Here is a 16,841-nt window from a genome sequence, read left to right as displayed (position 1 = left end):
TTTAGTTCTCCATACACACTCTCTATTTCAATGAGTATTGTTGCAGTTGTGCGAAAAGTAAAGATCAAATTTAGTAGTTAGAAATAATGAATCTTTCCCTCCCTGTATGTATAAACTCTCCATTTCACCTTTATTTTCTGGATTTCTCCTTCTTATATCAATAACAATAATTTTCTGATTTTCTCAGTGTTTGCTATTTAGAAAATTGTTGCGGAAACTATATCTTTTAGTTCTCAGATAAAGCCATAAAAGTTATTGGAAAGATTAGGCAACGCTTGGCCTAAATAAAGTTACGAATTCTACCGCTCTACTACAAGGACATATTAGTTGTCATGATTATTGGTAAGTACTATTTGGACACAATTTTTTCTCAAATCTCACACACTAAGGAGCACATGCCTTTCAATTAAACACATCCTTTCAATAACCCTTATTTTTAACAAAAGCCTGCAGTGAAATTAACTACAAATTGCCCTCATCCTGGAATAACCATATTCAAACTTAATCATCATATAGTTGTTGTTGAGGACAATTGTAAAATTCTCTTTTACTCCTTTTTCCATAAGGTAACTCATACTTGATTAAGTGCCCATTAAAATTCTCTTTTACTCCTTTATCTATAAGTTAACTCATACTTGATTAAGTGCCCATTTAGATTGACTTGTTTTAGGTGTTTTAAAGCAAAATGCTTATAAGCACTTATTTCTAAGTCAAAATAACAAAATTAAGCCAAAGTCAATCCAAACAGGCTTTATATCTTCTTTGTTTTACCCCTCCATAGTTCCCTAATCCTTTTTGCTCTTTCATTATAGGATAGATACTAGAGCTACCATTCTTTAAACTCACTGGTTTAAAGAAAAAAAGTAGTTTAATTTGAGAAGAAATGAAACTACGTAGCACAAGAAAAATGGAAAAGTTGTATGTCTGCTCATTACAATGATCTCGGAGATAATGATACTTTATGCCCAATCAGTTCTTCGATGATCTGCAGAATATCCTTATATGTGAGGGAAAGAACACGCAGAAAATCATCTTACACAAATTAGTTTCCCAATAAGTATTGACACTATTTTTACTATTTGCATGCCTCAATTATATTTGTTTTGTTGTTGCTTGAACATATCGTAATAGTGAAAGCTTGCTGCCATAAATAAGTCTCCACTTTCATGGTTAAAGTGAAGACTTTTCTATTTGAGTTAAGCATTTGACAAATTTTACTAAATGAATTTTAGAAACTAATACTCTTCTTATAATAAGTGTATCTAACCAAAGACAAGATAGTTGTCAACAAGTAGAAGCGTGGTTGTGGAAATTTGAAGACGGAGAAGAAAAACTTCTTAGAACAATATAAAAGGGCTCTTCTAGTCTACAACAATTATATTTATAAAAAGAAAAATTCATAGAGTGTCCCCTACTTTTCATAACATGTGTTATTTTAGATGGATATCACTTTCAATTTTTTTGGTATAATGTTCTTCATTAGTTCTTTTCAATTTCTCATTGTGGCTTTTCTTTAGCGTAATATACATGCTTAACCTGCCTTGAGTAGAAGAAAGAGTTGTACTATAAAGTTCAGTGGTTTCATTAAATATCATTGAACTTTAATAGATCATTGATGAAACATAGGAGGTCATTTCAATTGTTGTAGTAGGAATGTTAATCTTCGTGATGAAATTTAATAAACTACAACTGAAAGTTCTCAAGAGAAGTACAATAAAAAAACTTTCTTTTTCATTGTTTCGGCCAATTACATTTACTATTGATGTTGGATAGCTTTTATTATTTACAATTTGTAGTATCAAGTTCAGAGTACCTTACTTGAAGTAGGATTATAGTGTTGAGTTTGGAGTACCTTTTTATTGTAATTTGAAATTTTTTTATCTTTTCAAGTACACAGAAAGTGTATATTGACACCTCCTTTTCTGTGATGTTTTCTTAAAATTGATAAAGTATTGTGTATTATAATCGCAAAACTAAAACCTCATATTGTTTAACTGCCACAATTGTTTCATTTGGCCAAGTTTGAGATCTACTGATTTTATAGCAACAAATTTGTGATATGCATACTGCAAGTCCAACAAACTGTTGGAGTTGAACTGTGATGTTAAATTAAAGATGTGTATAATGTATTAAAATACTATCTGAATCTTGAGGTATTAAACATGTTAGGTAGAATGTTGAATTTAGAGAGTTATCCTATGTAGAAAGAGTCATTGTCTATTAATCACAGTAAAGGACTAACTATTTGTTGTTTTCTTCTTTTAATTTCATTTAGCTTGATATTTTTGTTGCAGGATGGTTAACATTGTTTTTATTTCATTGAATTGCAATGTGTGCAACTATACCTATCTGAAATGGCTCCATACAAATACAGAGGAGCACTCAACGTTGATTTCAACTGTCCGTCACAATTGGTATACTTGTAGCCCATGTGTTGAACTATTTATTTGCCAAGATTCATTGGGGATGGAGGTTGAGCTTACGAGGTGCCATGGTACCTGTATTAATCATCACAATAGGCTCATTGTTTCTCTCTGAGACCCCAATTCCTGTTGGGATATATACTATTAACCATGTGTTTAGATATAGTATTTATTATAGAATAATTATTTATTTATTTTAATAGATCATATATTCGTTTATGGTGCTTGTTTACTTATATAGTAGAGGATTTAGTGTATAGAGTTTTAGCTTATACACAGAGGATTAAATCATCGGTTCTTATAAGTATAAAGTTTTTTTGTTCACAATCTAAGATGGAAATTGGACATGCCATCGGGATGATTGTAGCACAAGATTATATGTAGTTTATCTTGATTATGGGAATGGTATAGTTCCAACTTCTTGTGATAATGCATTTTGTATGTATTGAACGGGACCGAGTAGAGATAGTTGTTTTAGACTGACTAACAAAAGCATATTCTCTAAACTATTAAATGTACTTATGTTGTTAATCCTGATATAACTATTATGATCTGTATATGTTAATCATCGTTTTGATTTATTAAACGGTGAGATTCTAATATGGATCAATATTCCTGGTAGATTGGATGATGATAATATATATTGGTGAAATAATAAGTTAGTTGATGGAATCCATGTCTCGGTATAGAGATTGATGATATGCCTTTTTGAGAAGCTTAAAAGTTTTCATCGTGTCAAACCTTGCAAGTGGATTTAAGAATCCGACACATGAAATAAGTTAAGCAATGCTCTAAAGGAAATTGATCATTGAATTAAGTTCGTCAGTAATTTAATTTATTGATTAGTATCTGTAATCTTAACATGGGGAATTTCAAAAAATAAATAGAAGAGTGCAATTACGAATTTCTAGTGGAATGATTTGTAATTTATTATGGTAAGAATAATTCAAATTAATTATTTGGAATTATTTTCATAATAGGAAGCCTCGGTAATTAATTCTGTGGTCCCTACCGTGCCCATATTTATCTAAAACTCAGAATTTATTGTAAAGGGAAAAAGGAGAAGTATGTGTCTTTCTTTATTCTAAAGAAAGGGAGAAGTATGTATCTTTCTATGTTCTAAGGCAAGGGAGAAGTATATCACTTTTTCTATTCTAAGGAAAGGAAGAAGGACGACTTTTTCTTTTCTAAGGAAAGGGAGATGTACATGTCTTTCTATTCTAAGGAAAGACATGGTATTCCTTTTACTAGGACTAAGAAGAAATCTCTATAAATAGGGATTCTTCTAACCCTTGAAAGATAATTTTTTCCAAAAAATACTTGTCCACCCAAGTATTGAGAGGGTTCAGAAGTGAACTTGGGATCACTGTAGAAGACTGTAGAACTATGGTCTAGTTTGTGGACTAGCTTATGAATTTGCTTGAAGTTTCTAGCTTGTCGACTAGCTTGTGGATTCACTTGAAGGTATCGGCTCACGCTTCAAGAAGTAATTCTGAAATTAAATTCAGAAAGTTTATATGTCGTAACATGATTGTACTTGTTCTAGTATAAACAATGTGTTGTCTATTATTCATGTAAGTTGTATGATTTTGGTATGCTTCCGTTGTGCATATAGTTTTCCAACAATTCCATGATCGAACATGGTAACCACAATGAAGCCAAAGCTTAGCTGAATAAAATCAAGGGAATTTAAAGATGTAGATAAAGAGCTCAATGATTTAGTTGTGGCAGCTGGGACTTCTAGGAAAAGTGAACACCCTTGGAGGAATTTGTTGCAAAAGAAATATACGCCACATCTCACAATGACAATCATGATTCCATTTTTCCAGCAACTTAGTGGAATCAATGTGATTATGTTCTATACACCAGTGTTGCTTAAGACTATTGGTTTTGTTGTTGATAGTTCACTCATGTCTGCTGTGACCACAGACCACTGGTGGAGTCAATGTCATTGCCGCTGTGGTTTCTATTTACTATGTTGATAAATTGGGAATGAGACTCTTGTTTCTTGAAGGGGGAGTTCAGATGCTCTTTTGCCAAGTAAGTTCATTTCATCTTCTTGGACTTTTTCATGGTGAAATTTTCATATGTGCTATTACATGACCCGTTCTATTTGACATATCGTAAGAAAGAATTCTACTTAAAATGACTCTATTCCATCATAGTTAGCCAAACATATTGAGATCCATAAAAATAACCAAAATCTTGATACTATGTATATAGTTGAGTAAAAACTATGAGGTATTTTGAGGACACCATTAATTTGTGTCTGAAATACCAACATTGATTGATGAATCGAACCTAGAAATCTCAAGCTCAAGTTGATGTTGAATTTACGGCAAATAAACAAATAAATAGAAGAAGCAAGTTATGTTACAATTGTTGTTTGGTTAAAGGTTGTACCTTTACCTTCTATATTTGTACTCATCTTGATCAAAGACTACTTTATTAACTCAATTAACTTATCCAAACTCACAAAAAGAAGGAATTTTAGCTTAGAACTGAATATGAAAGAAGAGAAGCTTGGTAGCTTGCTCCAATCTAGTTTCAGAGATGCAGGAGTCCAAGGCAACTGTCGGGCCATTTGAGTGCATACAAGATGCATTGGACAAGATGCCATTTGAGTGTATACAAACTAATACGGGTGGAACAACACTTTTGAAGTACTACTGATGAATTTATTCAGGCTAATAGGCTTTTTTTGTTTCAGGTTTGAATGATGAATGATAGACACAAGTGATAAATCTATTCATTTTTCTAGGAGCAAAATGTAGACAAAACACATTGTTTGTGCTCCTTTTTGTTGGTGAATTTCAAAGTTAATTTTCACTTAGATGTATACAAATGGTAGTGATGGGGCTACTGGTTCTTACCTATGAAGCTATGGTTGCAATGAATTTTATGAGAAGAGTTAGGCACGTGTAATTTTGAAGATTGTTGCCTTATCTTAAAAAGAATGCATGTGCTTTTATATGATTTTTATGTGTAATTTTAGACATCTATTATAGCAAACATACAAGGAACTAAAAGTCAAGTCCTGACCATTTGAGGAAAGAATGACAGTACCATTGCTGGTGCAAAATATTAATATTACTTGGCTAAAAATGTTGGGCCCGTGCTTAGCACGGGCGACACTCATCTAGTTTCTATTATATATAGAAGAGCCAAGTTGAGCACGACCAAGGGCAAATTTGTCATGTCATAAAAATTCTACAATGTTTGTTTCTATGCTATGGCATCAAAAAAATGGTAATAGATTTATAATGATAGTACAACCAAATATATTTTTCTAAATGCCATGTGTATCCTAATGATATGACATAATATGGACCCATATTTTCAATCACATTTTTATATTAAGATATTATAATTTATTTTAAGTAATATTCTTCTATATCATAAAATAAAGAACTTCACACTATGAGGTTACATAAAAATATTCATACCAATTTTTCATAAAACATCAAATTTTTAAATTTTCATAATAAAATAAATTACATATTATAATAAGTAAATAAATTTATAGAGTGAAATTTCTTTACACTAATATGTCTATGACATAACTTATTTAAATGTATAGTTTGTACTCCATTTTTTCATAAGTAATTTTCAACTATAAGTAAATTATATCTTATAATTTTCATGTTGTTTCATTATGACAATTAACATTTCTATTATATAGAAGAGCCATGAGAAGGACGATCAATGACATTTTAATAATTTTAACATCACTTAAGGATAAAATAATAATTGTGTAATTAGTGATCAAAATGAAAATCTAGAAGAATTCATATATTGTATGTCTTTACTTTTGTTATGGGCCCATAAAGATATTTTTGTAATTTTGCTAAAATGAAGAATTTCTATTAGTTAACTTCTTACAAACAATAATAAATGCTAAGCTTATTTTGACATATTTTAGAAAGAAAATTTTGAACTAATTTAAAATAAAATGTGTTTGAATAGTTAATATTTTGTTCCTAAAAATACTTTAAAGGATATTGTGTAAACATATTTTTAATATTATGTTACATAATATGACCACTAAATTCGTATCTTGATCATTGAAATAGTCTTTAAAATGACGTAGCAATATTTTTTAATTAATTTGAAGAAAATATCAAATTTTGTGACTAAAAGAATGAACAATGTTTGACTATCAAGAAATTAATGATTTGATAATGTATTCATCGAAAGATTAAAAAATATATTTTTTTCATTTCTATAAAGGATATTTTCTTAATATAATAAACTATTTAACAGAGAAAATTTGACAAGGAGAAAGTTTAACATTCAAATTCTAAGGAATATTAAAATACAAACTAAAGAAAAATGAGTAGTTAAAAAATAAGAAGAACGACAAAATACAAAGTCAATAGAAAAGGACTTTGTTGAGAAATATAGAGGAACAAAAAAACTAAATAAATAAATAAATTAGGGGAAAAAACCTGAAAAAGAAAAACAAGTATATTGGTTATTTTGTGGGGGTAAGATTTAAAGTTTTCTTTTACGGCATGATATTAAGAGTGTAGTATCAAAAAAATTTATTAATGTAAGCTAGAATATAACATTATGATAATCGTTATTGCATATAGAAAAAAATGCTTTCATAATTGTTTTTATTGGTGTGGAGTTAGAAATAATTTTTTAATAAATAATTTCAATATTTAGAATATAACATTACGATAATTGTTATAGTATATAGAAATAAAGTTGCTTTCCTGCTTGTTTTTATTGTTGTGGAGTTAGAAATCAATTTTGATTAGTACTTTCAATATTAAAATCAAAATAAATTGAAGTATTTCTATTTATCGAAGACAATAATAAAATGTATCACAAAATTCATCAACAAAGCAAACTACAAACACAGTGTACTAAAGTTGAACCAATAGAGATTTGAAAGACTTTGAATCGATCTTTACGAATTGGTTGATCAATGATTAGTATTTTATTAGATGTAAAGCTTATGGTGCAAATATTACAAAAAAATAAAATAATAACATAGTGAAAAATAGATACCACTTGTGAAATATATGTAGATCGATGAACTTTTTCAAAGACATCAACATTTTATATATTCCTCGAACACGATATGTTTTAACTCATAATCTAACACAATTCTCAATTTCCTTGCTGCATAGATTTTTTCAGAATTCAACTTTCTCAATTTGGGTTGTAAACGACGCATTTATGTCGTATGAACATTTGAAATAGATTATTAAGTGATATATTGAAGTTGCTTAGTGAAGAAAAAAAATAGTACAAAGTACAAAAATCTCATATCTTTGGAAGCTAATTACATCCTATTCTGAAAGTTTTCTCAATTACAAAAATCTCAAATTTTTCATTATTTTCGAATACATTCCTTGATTTTCCGATACATTGCAAATGATATATTACTCTATGAGAGGGATGTATCCGAGAGGGGATAAATGTATCCGAGAGGGGATTATGATATCTTAAGTTGTAAAGTTTTTAACTTTCCAATAAAATATGTGAAATTATATTGGGCCCGTATTACGGGCCTTAAATTATCTAGTATATATATATATAGAAGAGCCAAGTAGAGGACGACCAAGGGCAAATTTGTCATTTCATAATAATTCTAGAATGTTTGTTTCTATGTTATGGCATCAAAAAAGTGGTAATAGATTTATAATGACAATATAACCAAATATCTTTTTCTAAAAGCCATGTGTATCCTCATGATGTGACATTTAATATGGACCCACATTTTCAATCACATTTTTATATTAAGATATTATAATGTATATGGTTAATTGACGTCATAACTTATTTTTAGTAATATTCCTCTATATTATAAAGTAAAGAACTTCTTACTATAAGGTCATATAAAAATATTCATACCAATTTTTCATAAAACATCAAATTTGTAAATTTTCATAATAAAATAAATTACATATTACAATAACTGAAAAAAATTAAAATATGTAGAATTTATGTAAAATAAGATTCAAATGTTTATTATTTTATCATCAGTTGCTGTTATTTAATTAAATTGTGTTATAAACAACTTTACTAAGCTACTATAATTGCTATCACGTAAATTTTGTAATGCTTTTCTATTCTCTTCATACATTGTTTCAACATGGATGAAAATTCCTTTGAAATTTTCTTTGTTGCTAAATGTTTTATTTATTTTGTCTAAGAAAAAGCCCAAAATAGTCCCTTATTTTGGGGTTAAGACTCAATGTCATCCTTTCTTTTTCATATGAAGCAGTAATAGTTCCTCGTGTTTATAATATTAGTGCATTTTTGGTTTCTCCAAGAGTTTTACCTATTTTTTAATATTGAATTTGTCCACAATCGTTTTTTTATATATTTTTTTAAAAAAATATTTCCATGCGAGAGAAGAGGAGAAGAAGAGCACCTTGTTCTATTAAGTAGAAATATTGTTGTAGCTAAACTAATAACACCGTAACAAATGCCGTTGCAAAAAAAGAAAAGTTTGTACTATTCCACGTGAAAATTATGTGATGAACCTGTTGATTTTAGCTGCAATACATTTTCTACTAAACAAAACAAGGTGTTCCACTTCTTACCTTCTCTCACAAAAGCTATTATTCTACTAAATATATAAAATGACGATTGAACATTTCATACGTAAATTATTGATAAAATCAATGTTGAAAAATAGACAAAAAAATTGGGGGAGGATCAAAAGTGCAGTAATATTGCAAATATGAGGTACTATTACCGCTCCATATGAAAACTCAAGAAGGATTTTGAGTCCTAACCCAAAAATAAGGGACTATTTTGGGATATTTCTCGATTTTGTACTATATAAGATATGAAGTAAAGCATAGTCTTCTTTCTACTCATCTTTTGTATTTCCTCCATTTCAATTTTATATGACACCATTTGACTTGACACAAAGTTTATGAAAGAAATAATTTTTGAAAAAATTGTAGTCAAAATATTCCTTGACCATTTGTATGACTATAAATAATTTTATTAATAATAAAAGAGATATTTTAAAGTTAAATTGTGTTCTATTATGAAAATGTGGCATTCTATTTGCAACGTATAAAAAGAAAATTGTTCCACATTAATTGAGTCGAAAAAAGTAAGTCAGAAAAAATAAAATGGTCCCTTTGATTTTTATCAAAAAGGTGATAAAGGACCGTCCTACTTCGTCACTCTTATACAAACAAAAGTTTGATAATATAAATAACTCTTCTATATAATAAAAGCTTGATAATACAAAGAGTTTTGAAATACATTATGAAAAAATACCAATGTTATTAGTTATTTGATTCAATGTATGTATTATACATAATATTAAAATGAGTATGAGAGATATTTTCAAATTTTAGTTATGGAAACTTAAAAACTTATAAGTTTTAATTAATTTAGTTCAAATAGAAAAAAGAAATTATTATAAAGTGCAATTCATTCTATATCGTGTTTTTAAAATATTCATGATTAACATTTTTTTTTAAATAAACATATATAATATAATTAAATTACATAAATACACAACTTAAGATAATTTCTAAAATTTCTTAACACTTAAATTTTTTTAAAATCTCCTCTTGGAATGATCCCTATCTCCTCTTGGATGCTTCTCTATTCCCTCTCAAATACATCTCTATCCTCTTGGATATATTTCTATCCCCCTTGCATCCATCCATTTCCTCTCTCGGATACATCCCTCGCATTAAATAATGGATCATTTGCAATATATCGGACAACCAAGAAATGTATCCAAGACCAATAAAACTCAGAGATTTTCGTAATTGGAGAAACTTTTGAAATAAAATGTAATTAACCCCAAATGTAAGGAATTTTTATAAATTATACTATAATTTAATATTATATTATTGGGCCCGTAAACGGGCCTTTGAATATCTAGTATATATACTAGATATGAAAGGGCCCGTCAATATTACAATCTTAAATATATTAGAGGTATTTAATTAGTTTTTTGAAAAGAAAAATTATCATTAATATTTTCTAATAAAAACGATAGTAAATGATAATTTAAATCACACTTTATAATAATAATAATAATAATAATAATAATAATAATATTACATATATATAATAATAATAATAATACATACATACATACATACACACACACACATATATATATATATATATATATATATATATATATATATATATATGTATGTAAACATATTTTTTTTATCAAATCATAACTTATAACTTATTTAAATTGTCTTAATTAACAATACAATATCATATGCACCAATGATTATTTTAACATAATGTCAAACAAATACATTCGAATTAAACACTTAATTTGATGATATTCTTTTTCACATTTAGAGTAGTATAAACATGAAAAATAAAATAAAATTATATCTTATTTTTAAGATGATAAATATTATTTTTAATAGATATGAAAAATAAATTAACACAAAGAAATAGATAATTTTCTTATTTCACTTTATTTGAAAATCAACATATGATTATGAAAATTACAAATATAACTTAAAATTGTATTTGAAATTTGAAAAACATTCAAAACCTTGTTAATACTTTAAGGGGCCGTTTGGTTACCGTATAAAATGCATTTTTTTCTCATATATAAAAAGTTGTATTTGTTTTACTATGTTTGGTAGAAGTTATGTATTAGTTAGAAAAGTCAACATGACTTACCATGTTTCGTTGATATGTTTCTAAATATTGTATAAAAGTTATTCGTGATTAATTCTATATGGTGTATGGTTACATTTTTTGTAATCTTACATAACTTATGAGGAAATCTATGTATAAGTTATGCATGATAAAATGTGGAATAAGTTATGAGGGTATTAGTTATACATGTATTTAAAAAATTACACATTTATCCCTATTTCCTTTTTTATTGAAAACTCTAGAAAAAAAACTTTACATAACTATTCTATTTTCCTAACTATTTTGGATTCTTATTTTTCTTGTATACGAACAGTTTTTTATTTGTTTTCATTTGAAATCAAAATATAATTTTTTTATTAATATTATGAATTTGGAATGTATAATTTTGACAACGCATATGCTAATCATATATTATCACCATATATTTCTAAATATATTTCACATATTTAATTATTATGTATTGTTTTTTTTATTTGGAATATGAATTTATATATAACTCATATATTTGGTATACTAAAAATGTACAACAATACATGCAGCATTTTGATAGAAATTTACATTATATAAAATAGGATTTTATAATATACTTTACTTGAAATATATTTATGGTATTTTATTTTTATAATCTTTAAACATTTAAAAAAATAGAGAAAGAAAAAAAAAACAGAATTCCCACTTAAGTATAGAGAAGATTTATTTCTTTATTTTATTTGGGAAATTATACTATTTGCTTGCTTACTTATTTGTAAATATAATATATTCAATAATTAATAATTTATGTATTGTAATATCTACATAACTAAATAATACCTACATAACTAATATTTGCATTACTAATACCAACATACCTTATAATACTCACATAACTTAATCCTGCATAACTAAACCATGCATAACTAAAATCTGCATAACTCTAACTAATAACCAAACGACCCCTAACTATATTATCCTTTTTAAAATAATATCACAAATTATTTATTCTTATAAAAATGACCCCATTTGAATTATATTTCATATTAGTTTTATTTATTTATTAAAAAAAACACATTCAAATTATCAAATATTATTTGCAAAATCAATAGCTTAACACAAGTTCAACTTCAAAAATTTAAATAAAGTGATTTTTTAAAATAGTATGTGGTAGTTCTTATATGAGATCTAATCTATGACATTATACAACTATCTATTTTGATATATTACTTTTTTTAGTGCAATTTGGTTGTATGTCTCAGGTAAATTAGTTAAGTAACTTTTAGAAACTGAGGAATATAAATCATATTTAGAAAAACATATATATATATATATCTTTTAACTTGATTTCGTCTGACATCTATGACATTCAACTTAGGGTGTGCACAAGTAAACACTTAAAATTTTATAAAGTTGAAGAAGTAGACACACGCGTCCTACGGGGAATAACACACGTAAGAGCCACATAAACTGTCGCCAGATAAAATGTCGCATAGGACGTGAATTATATTGTCACGTAGGACGTCAAGTAGGACACAAGTGTCAACTTGTTCAATTCTATACAAGTTTATGTGTCTACTTATGGACATATAAAAATGAAGGACATAGATATTAGATGAAACCAAATTAAATGACATATTTATGTATTATGCCTTTAAAAAAAATATATTTAAATTTTAAATATTTTTTGCATAAAATTTAACTAAACACGACTTCAACTATAAATTTTTAAATAAAATAAACAATATTTTTTCATGACCAAACCACACTAAGAAAGGAAATGATAAAAAGCCCTCAAATTTGAATTTTTGGTATGAAAAAATCTCATTAAAATTATACATTTCAAAATAATAAAGAATTTTTTAAAAAAAATATAAGCCTGAATGTATAGGCTTTTGAAGTAAATCAATAAATGGGGTCATGTAACTTTGCAATGATTTCTTTTACTCCTTCCAATGTATTGGTACACTTGTGGCCATTAGAATCTACAACCATTGACTTAGTGCCAATACATTGGGAATTGCATAAATTTTGGCTCCGGGGCTTGGAATTACACACTTTTTTCCTTGTACAAGCTTGTGATAGCATGAGTGTATCCGTGTATCTTTAGATATAAGTAGTTCCCTTTAAGGCTTTACTTTGCACTAGGATTATTCCCACCTTCCCTTTGGATGAGAGATGCAAGTTGTGGTTTCTTGTACTCCCTCCGTCCACTTTTAATTGTCATGTTACGTTTTTCAAAAGTTAATTTGATTAATTTTTTAAGTTAAATTAAATTACATTAATTCGATATTTTAAACAAAAAATTTAGATATTCAAAAACTATACGAAAAGTACTATAAATTGCAATTTTTTGCATATCAATATGATGAAAAAATACATCATAAAATGTTAGTCAAAGTTCTTATTGTTTGACTCTAAAAAAGGAAATTATGACAATTAATAATGGATGGAGGGAGTACATAATAGTTAGCCTAGGTTCCCTTATTAGATTTATAATATGCATATAATGATAGATCTTTTTAGTTAGTGGTTAGAAGCTGCAAACAGTAGCTATCTTCAAGGGGCAAACATTATATGTATGCAATGAGTCACCTGTAGTGATTGGTGCTTTTCACTATGTTTGTCCTCACACTTCTTACAATGTTCTTGTTGATCCTTTGTTTTATATTCGAGATTAACTTGTGTCCACTGTCAGTGGAATTCATTTTACACTGTCACTTAACTTTAAGTCGCACAAAAGTTAAGTTTTTAAATTTGTTTATTTTTTATTTTATAGAATTTAAATATTAAATATAGTCGTGTAAGGCAACTAGGACCCAAAATTTATCTTATCAAATTAGTTTCGGATTCTATTTTTTGATTTACCAAAAATATTTCATCGTTATTTGTTGTTTCATCGTTCTGAAACTTGTTTCAGTTTGGTGTTGTATCTGTAATGGGAGGCCCTCAGGTATCTCTTCTGTGACACATAGCTTCCAACAAACTTAATATCTATACGCATGATGACATCGTTTAACTTTCACTAGTTTTACGTAGTAGCAATTTAAGATAGTTTGAATTTTTAAGTTATATTTAGCTTGTTAATTTAACATCCATTAACTACATGTTGCAGGAAGGATTCTCTAACTTACCTGAGGAAAATGCAGAAAGCATTGGATCTTCACAAGAGGATATTCCCCATTTTGGTGATGAAGAATTGAGAGTGCCATACATCGGTATGGAGTTTCAGTCACTTGATATTGCATTTAAATTTTATCTTAATTATGCTCATCGTAGTGATTTTAGTGTGCGCAAAAATCGAATCACTAGATCAAGAAAAGATAAATTAATAATAGGTCAAGAATTTGTTTGTTCAAAAGAAGGATTCCGCTCAAAAAAGAGTCTTGAGAAAAATATGCAACGAGATGAAACTAGAGAAGGGTGCAAAGTGTTGATATATTTGTCGAAGAAAGAAGACGAAAAGTGGGTTGTTGCTAGGCTAGTCTCAAACCATAATCATGAACTTGTTCCTCCACATAGCCAAAAATTCTTGCGATCGAAAAGGAAAAAGTCAGAAGCTCAAAAGAATCTTATTGATCTATTAGATAATTCAGGTGTTCGTCCTAGTAAAATTGCATCTGTATTAATTACTCAGGCAGTGGGCATAGAGAATCTCAATTTAACTGGACGAGACATTCAAAATTATTTGAGTACTAAAAGGCAAAAGAATCTTGAGAAAGGAGATGTCCAATTGATGTTGAAGTACTTTCAAAAACGTCAATCTGAATTCCCAGGCTTCTTTTATGCAATACAAATGGATGTAGAAGGTCATCTAGCTAATTGCTTTTGGGTAGATGCTAGGTCTAGGATAGCTTATAAGAACTTTGGGGATGATGTCGTTTTTGATCCTACATACTTGACAAATAGATATAAGATGCCTTTTTGTCCCGTTTATTGGAGTTAATAACCATCATCAATCAATTTTATTTGGTTGTGCTCTTCTTTGGGATGAAACTCAAGAAACTTTTGAATGGTTACTTCGCACTAGGCTAGAGGCAATGCTTGGTGTTATGCCTCGTACAATTATCACGGATCAGGATGCTGCAATAACAAATGCAGTTGCAAATGTGTTTCCAAATTGTGCACACAACTTTTGCATGTGGCACATTGAAAAGAAAATTCCCAAATATTTAAGTCATGACTATCATGACTTTGATGATTTTAAAACTAAGTTTAGTAAGTGTCTACATGGTACGACCACGCCTGAGGAATTTGAAGCTACTTGGATTGATATTATGAAAAACTATAATTTAGAAGAAAATAGTTGGTTGCAAAGAATATATGCAATTTGTGAAAAATGGATTCCAGCATATGTGAGAAGGAATTTTTGTGCTGAAATGTCAACAACTCAAAGATGTGAGAGTATGAACAGATTTTTCAAGGATTATCTTAATTCTAGTACACCGATGAGTGTATTTGTAGCACAATATGATAATGCTATTGATGCTAGGTATGATAAAATAAGGGAAAAGGAATATAAGACAAAATATTCAAAGGCTATCTTGAAGACATTGCATCCAATGGAGGATGAAGCAACAAAGGTATATACTAGAAAAATATTTCAAAAATTTCAAGAAGAATTGATTCAGTCTCAAAAATTTATTTAAGAAAAGATTGAGGTTCAGGATGGAATACATATCTATAGAGTTCATTTGTTTCAAAAACAATTGCCTGCCTACATTGTTAGATTGAATCTTATACTGAAAGATGATACTTGTTCTTGTTGTAAGTTTGAGTTCATGGGAATCTTATGTAGGCATGTGCTTGTTGTATTTATAAAGAAACAAATTTACTCACTTCCAACATGTTATCTGTTGAATCGGTGGACAAGATACGCCACCAAAGAAAAAGTTGATGACATTTCAAATGACAAATCGCATGTGAATAATTTGAAGCCTTCCTCTATATGGTTTAATAATATTATGATGCATTCTTTTGGCCTATCTGAACGAGCTACACGGTCCGAAAGACATTATAAATTTGCATATCAAAGATTATTCCAATTATGTGAAGAACTTGATGAACTCCCTTATGAGATTGAGAATGATGATATATGTGAGGATCTAGTTAACGAGTCAAATGTGGAACTAAACACAAACGAGGAGAGACAAAAAACCATTTTGATTGACCCTTTATGTGTGGTAACTAAAGGACGTCCAAATTCATTGAGAATGAGAGGTGATCTAGAAAAATCTCTAAAGGTCAAAAAAGGCTCGTCTAAGAAACAAACAGGGAAAATCAAAAGTTTAAAGAATGGTGAGGCAAAGGGCAAGGGCAAGGGCAAGGCCAACGCGAAAGGCAACACGAAGGGCAGAGGAATGAGGTAATATCACTTTATATAGTGTAATAATTATTGATTAATATTTTTTGTAACTTTGATATTTGATGTATAGTTCAAGCTCTAATATTGAAGTGAAATCTGATTTTGAACCCCTTTATTGAAGATTCTGACTCCGCCGCCATTGATTGTAACATTTAGTATCTACATAGTCAGGTGAAAATAATACTACAATTTCTGTTTCTTTAACAATTAACAATAAAAAAGTGCCAACATATTTAGACAATCCAATTAAATACAATGCTTTGAAAAATTCAATGATAGACTCACAATAATAATAGACTAAAACAAACACAATATTATAACTTAACTTTATATTAATCAATAGGAAATATGCACTACTTTTAGCAATATACGAATAATGAATTGTGCTAAAAGAGTAAATGACAACAAAATATAAAAGTGTTTCTTCATTCTGAATAATATTTTTCTTATACAAA

General features: G+C 28.4%; 2 pseudogenes; both read left to right on the top strand.

The window, feature by feature from the left end:
* Positions 1–2,345: 2,345 nt before the first annotated feature.
* LOC125827749 (sugar carrier protein C-like) lies at positions 2,346–4,526 on the top strand (annotated as a pseudogene).
* A 9,433-nt stretch (positions 4,527–13,959) lies between these two features.
* On the top strand, positions 13,960–16,390 carry LOC125827738 (protein FAR1-RELATED SEQUENCE 5-like; annotated as a pseudogene).
* The last annotated feature ends 451 nt before the right edge of the window (positions 16,391–16,841 follow it).

Source organism: Solanum verrucosum, unplaced genomic scaffold (genome assembly GCF_900185275.1).
Source record: "Solanum verrucosum unplaced genomic scaffold, falcon-dt-bn FXZP01000294.1, whole genome shotgun sequence".
Classification (NCBI taxonomy): Eukaryota; Viridiplantae; Streptophyta; class Magnoliopsida; order Solanales; family Solanaceae; genus Solanum; species Solanum verrucosum.
This window is presented reverse-complemented; position numbering and strand designations above follow the sequence as displayed.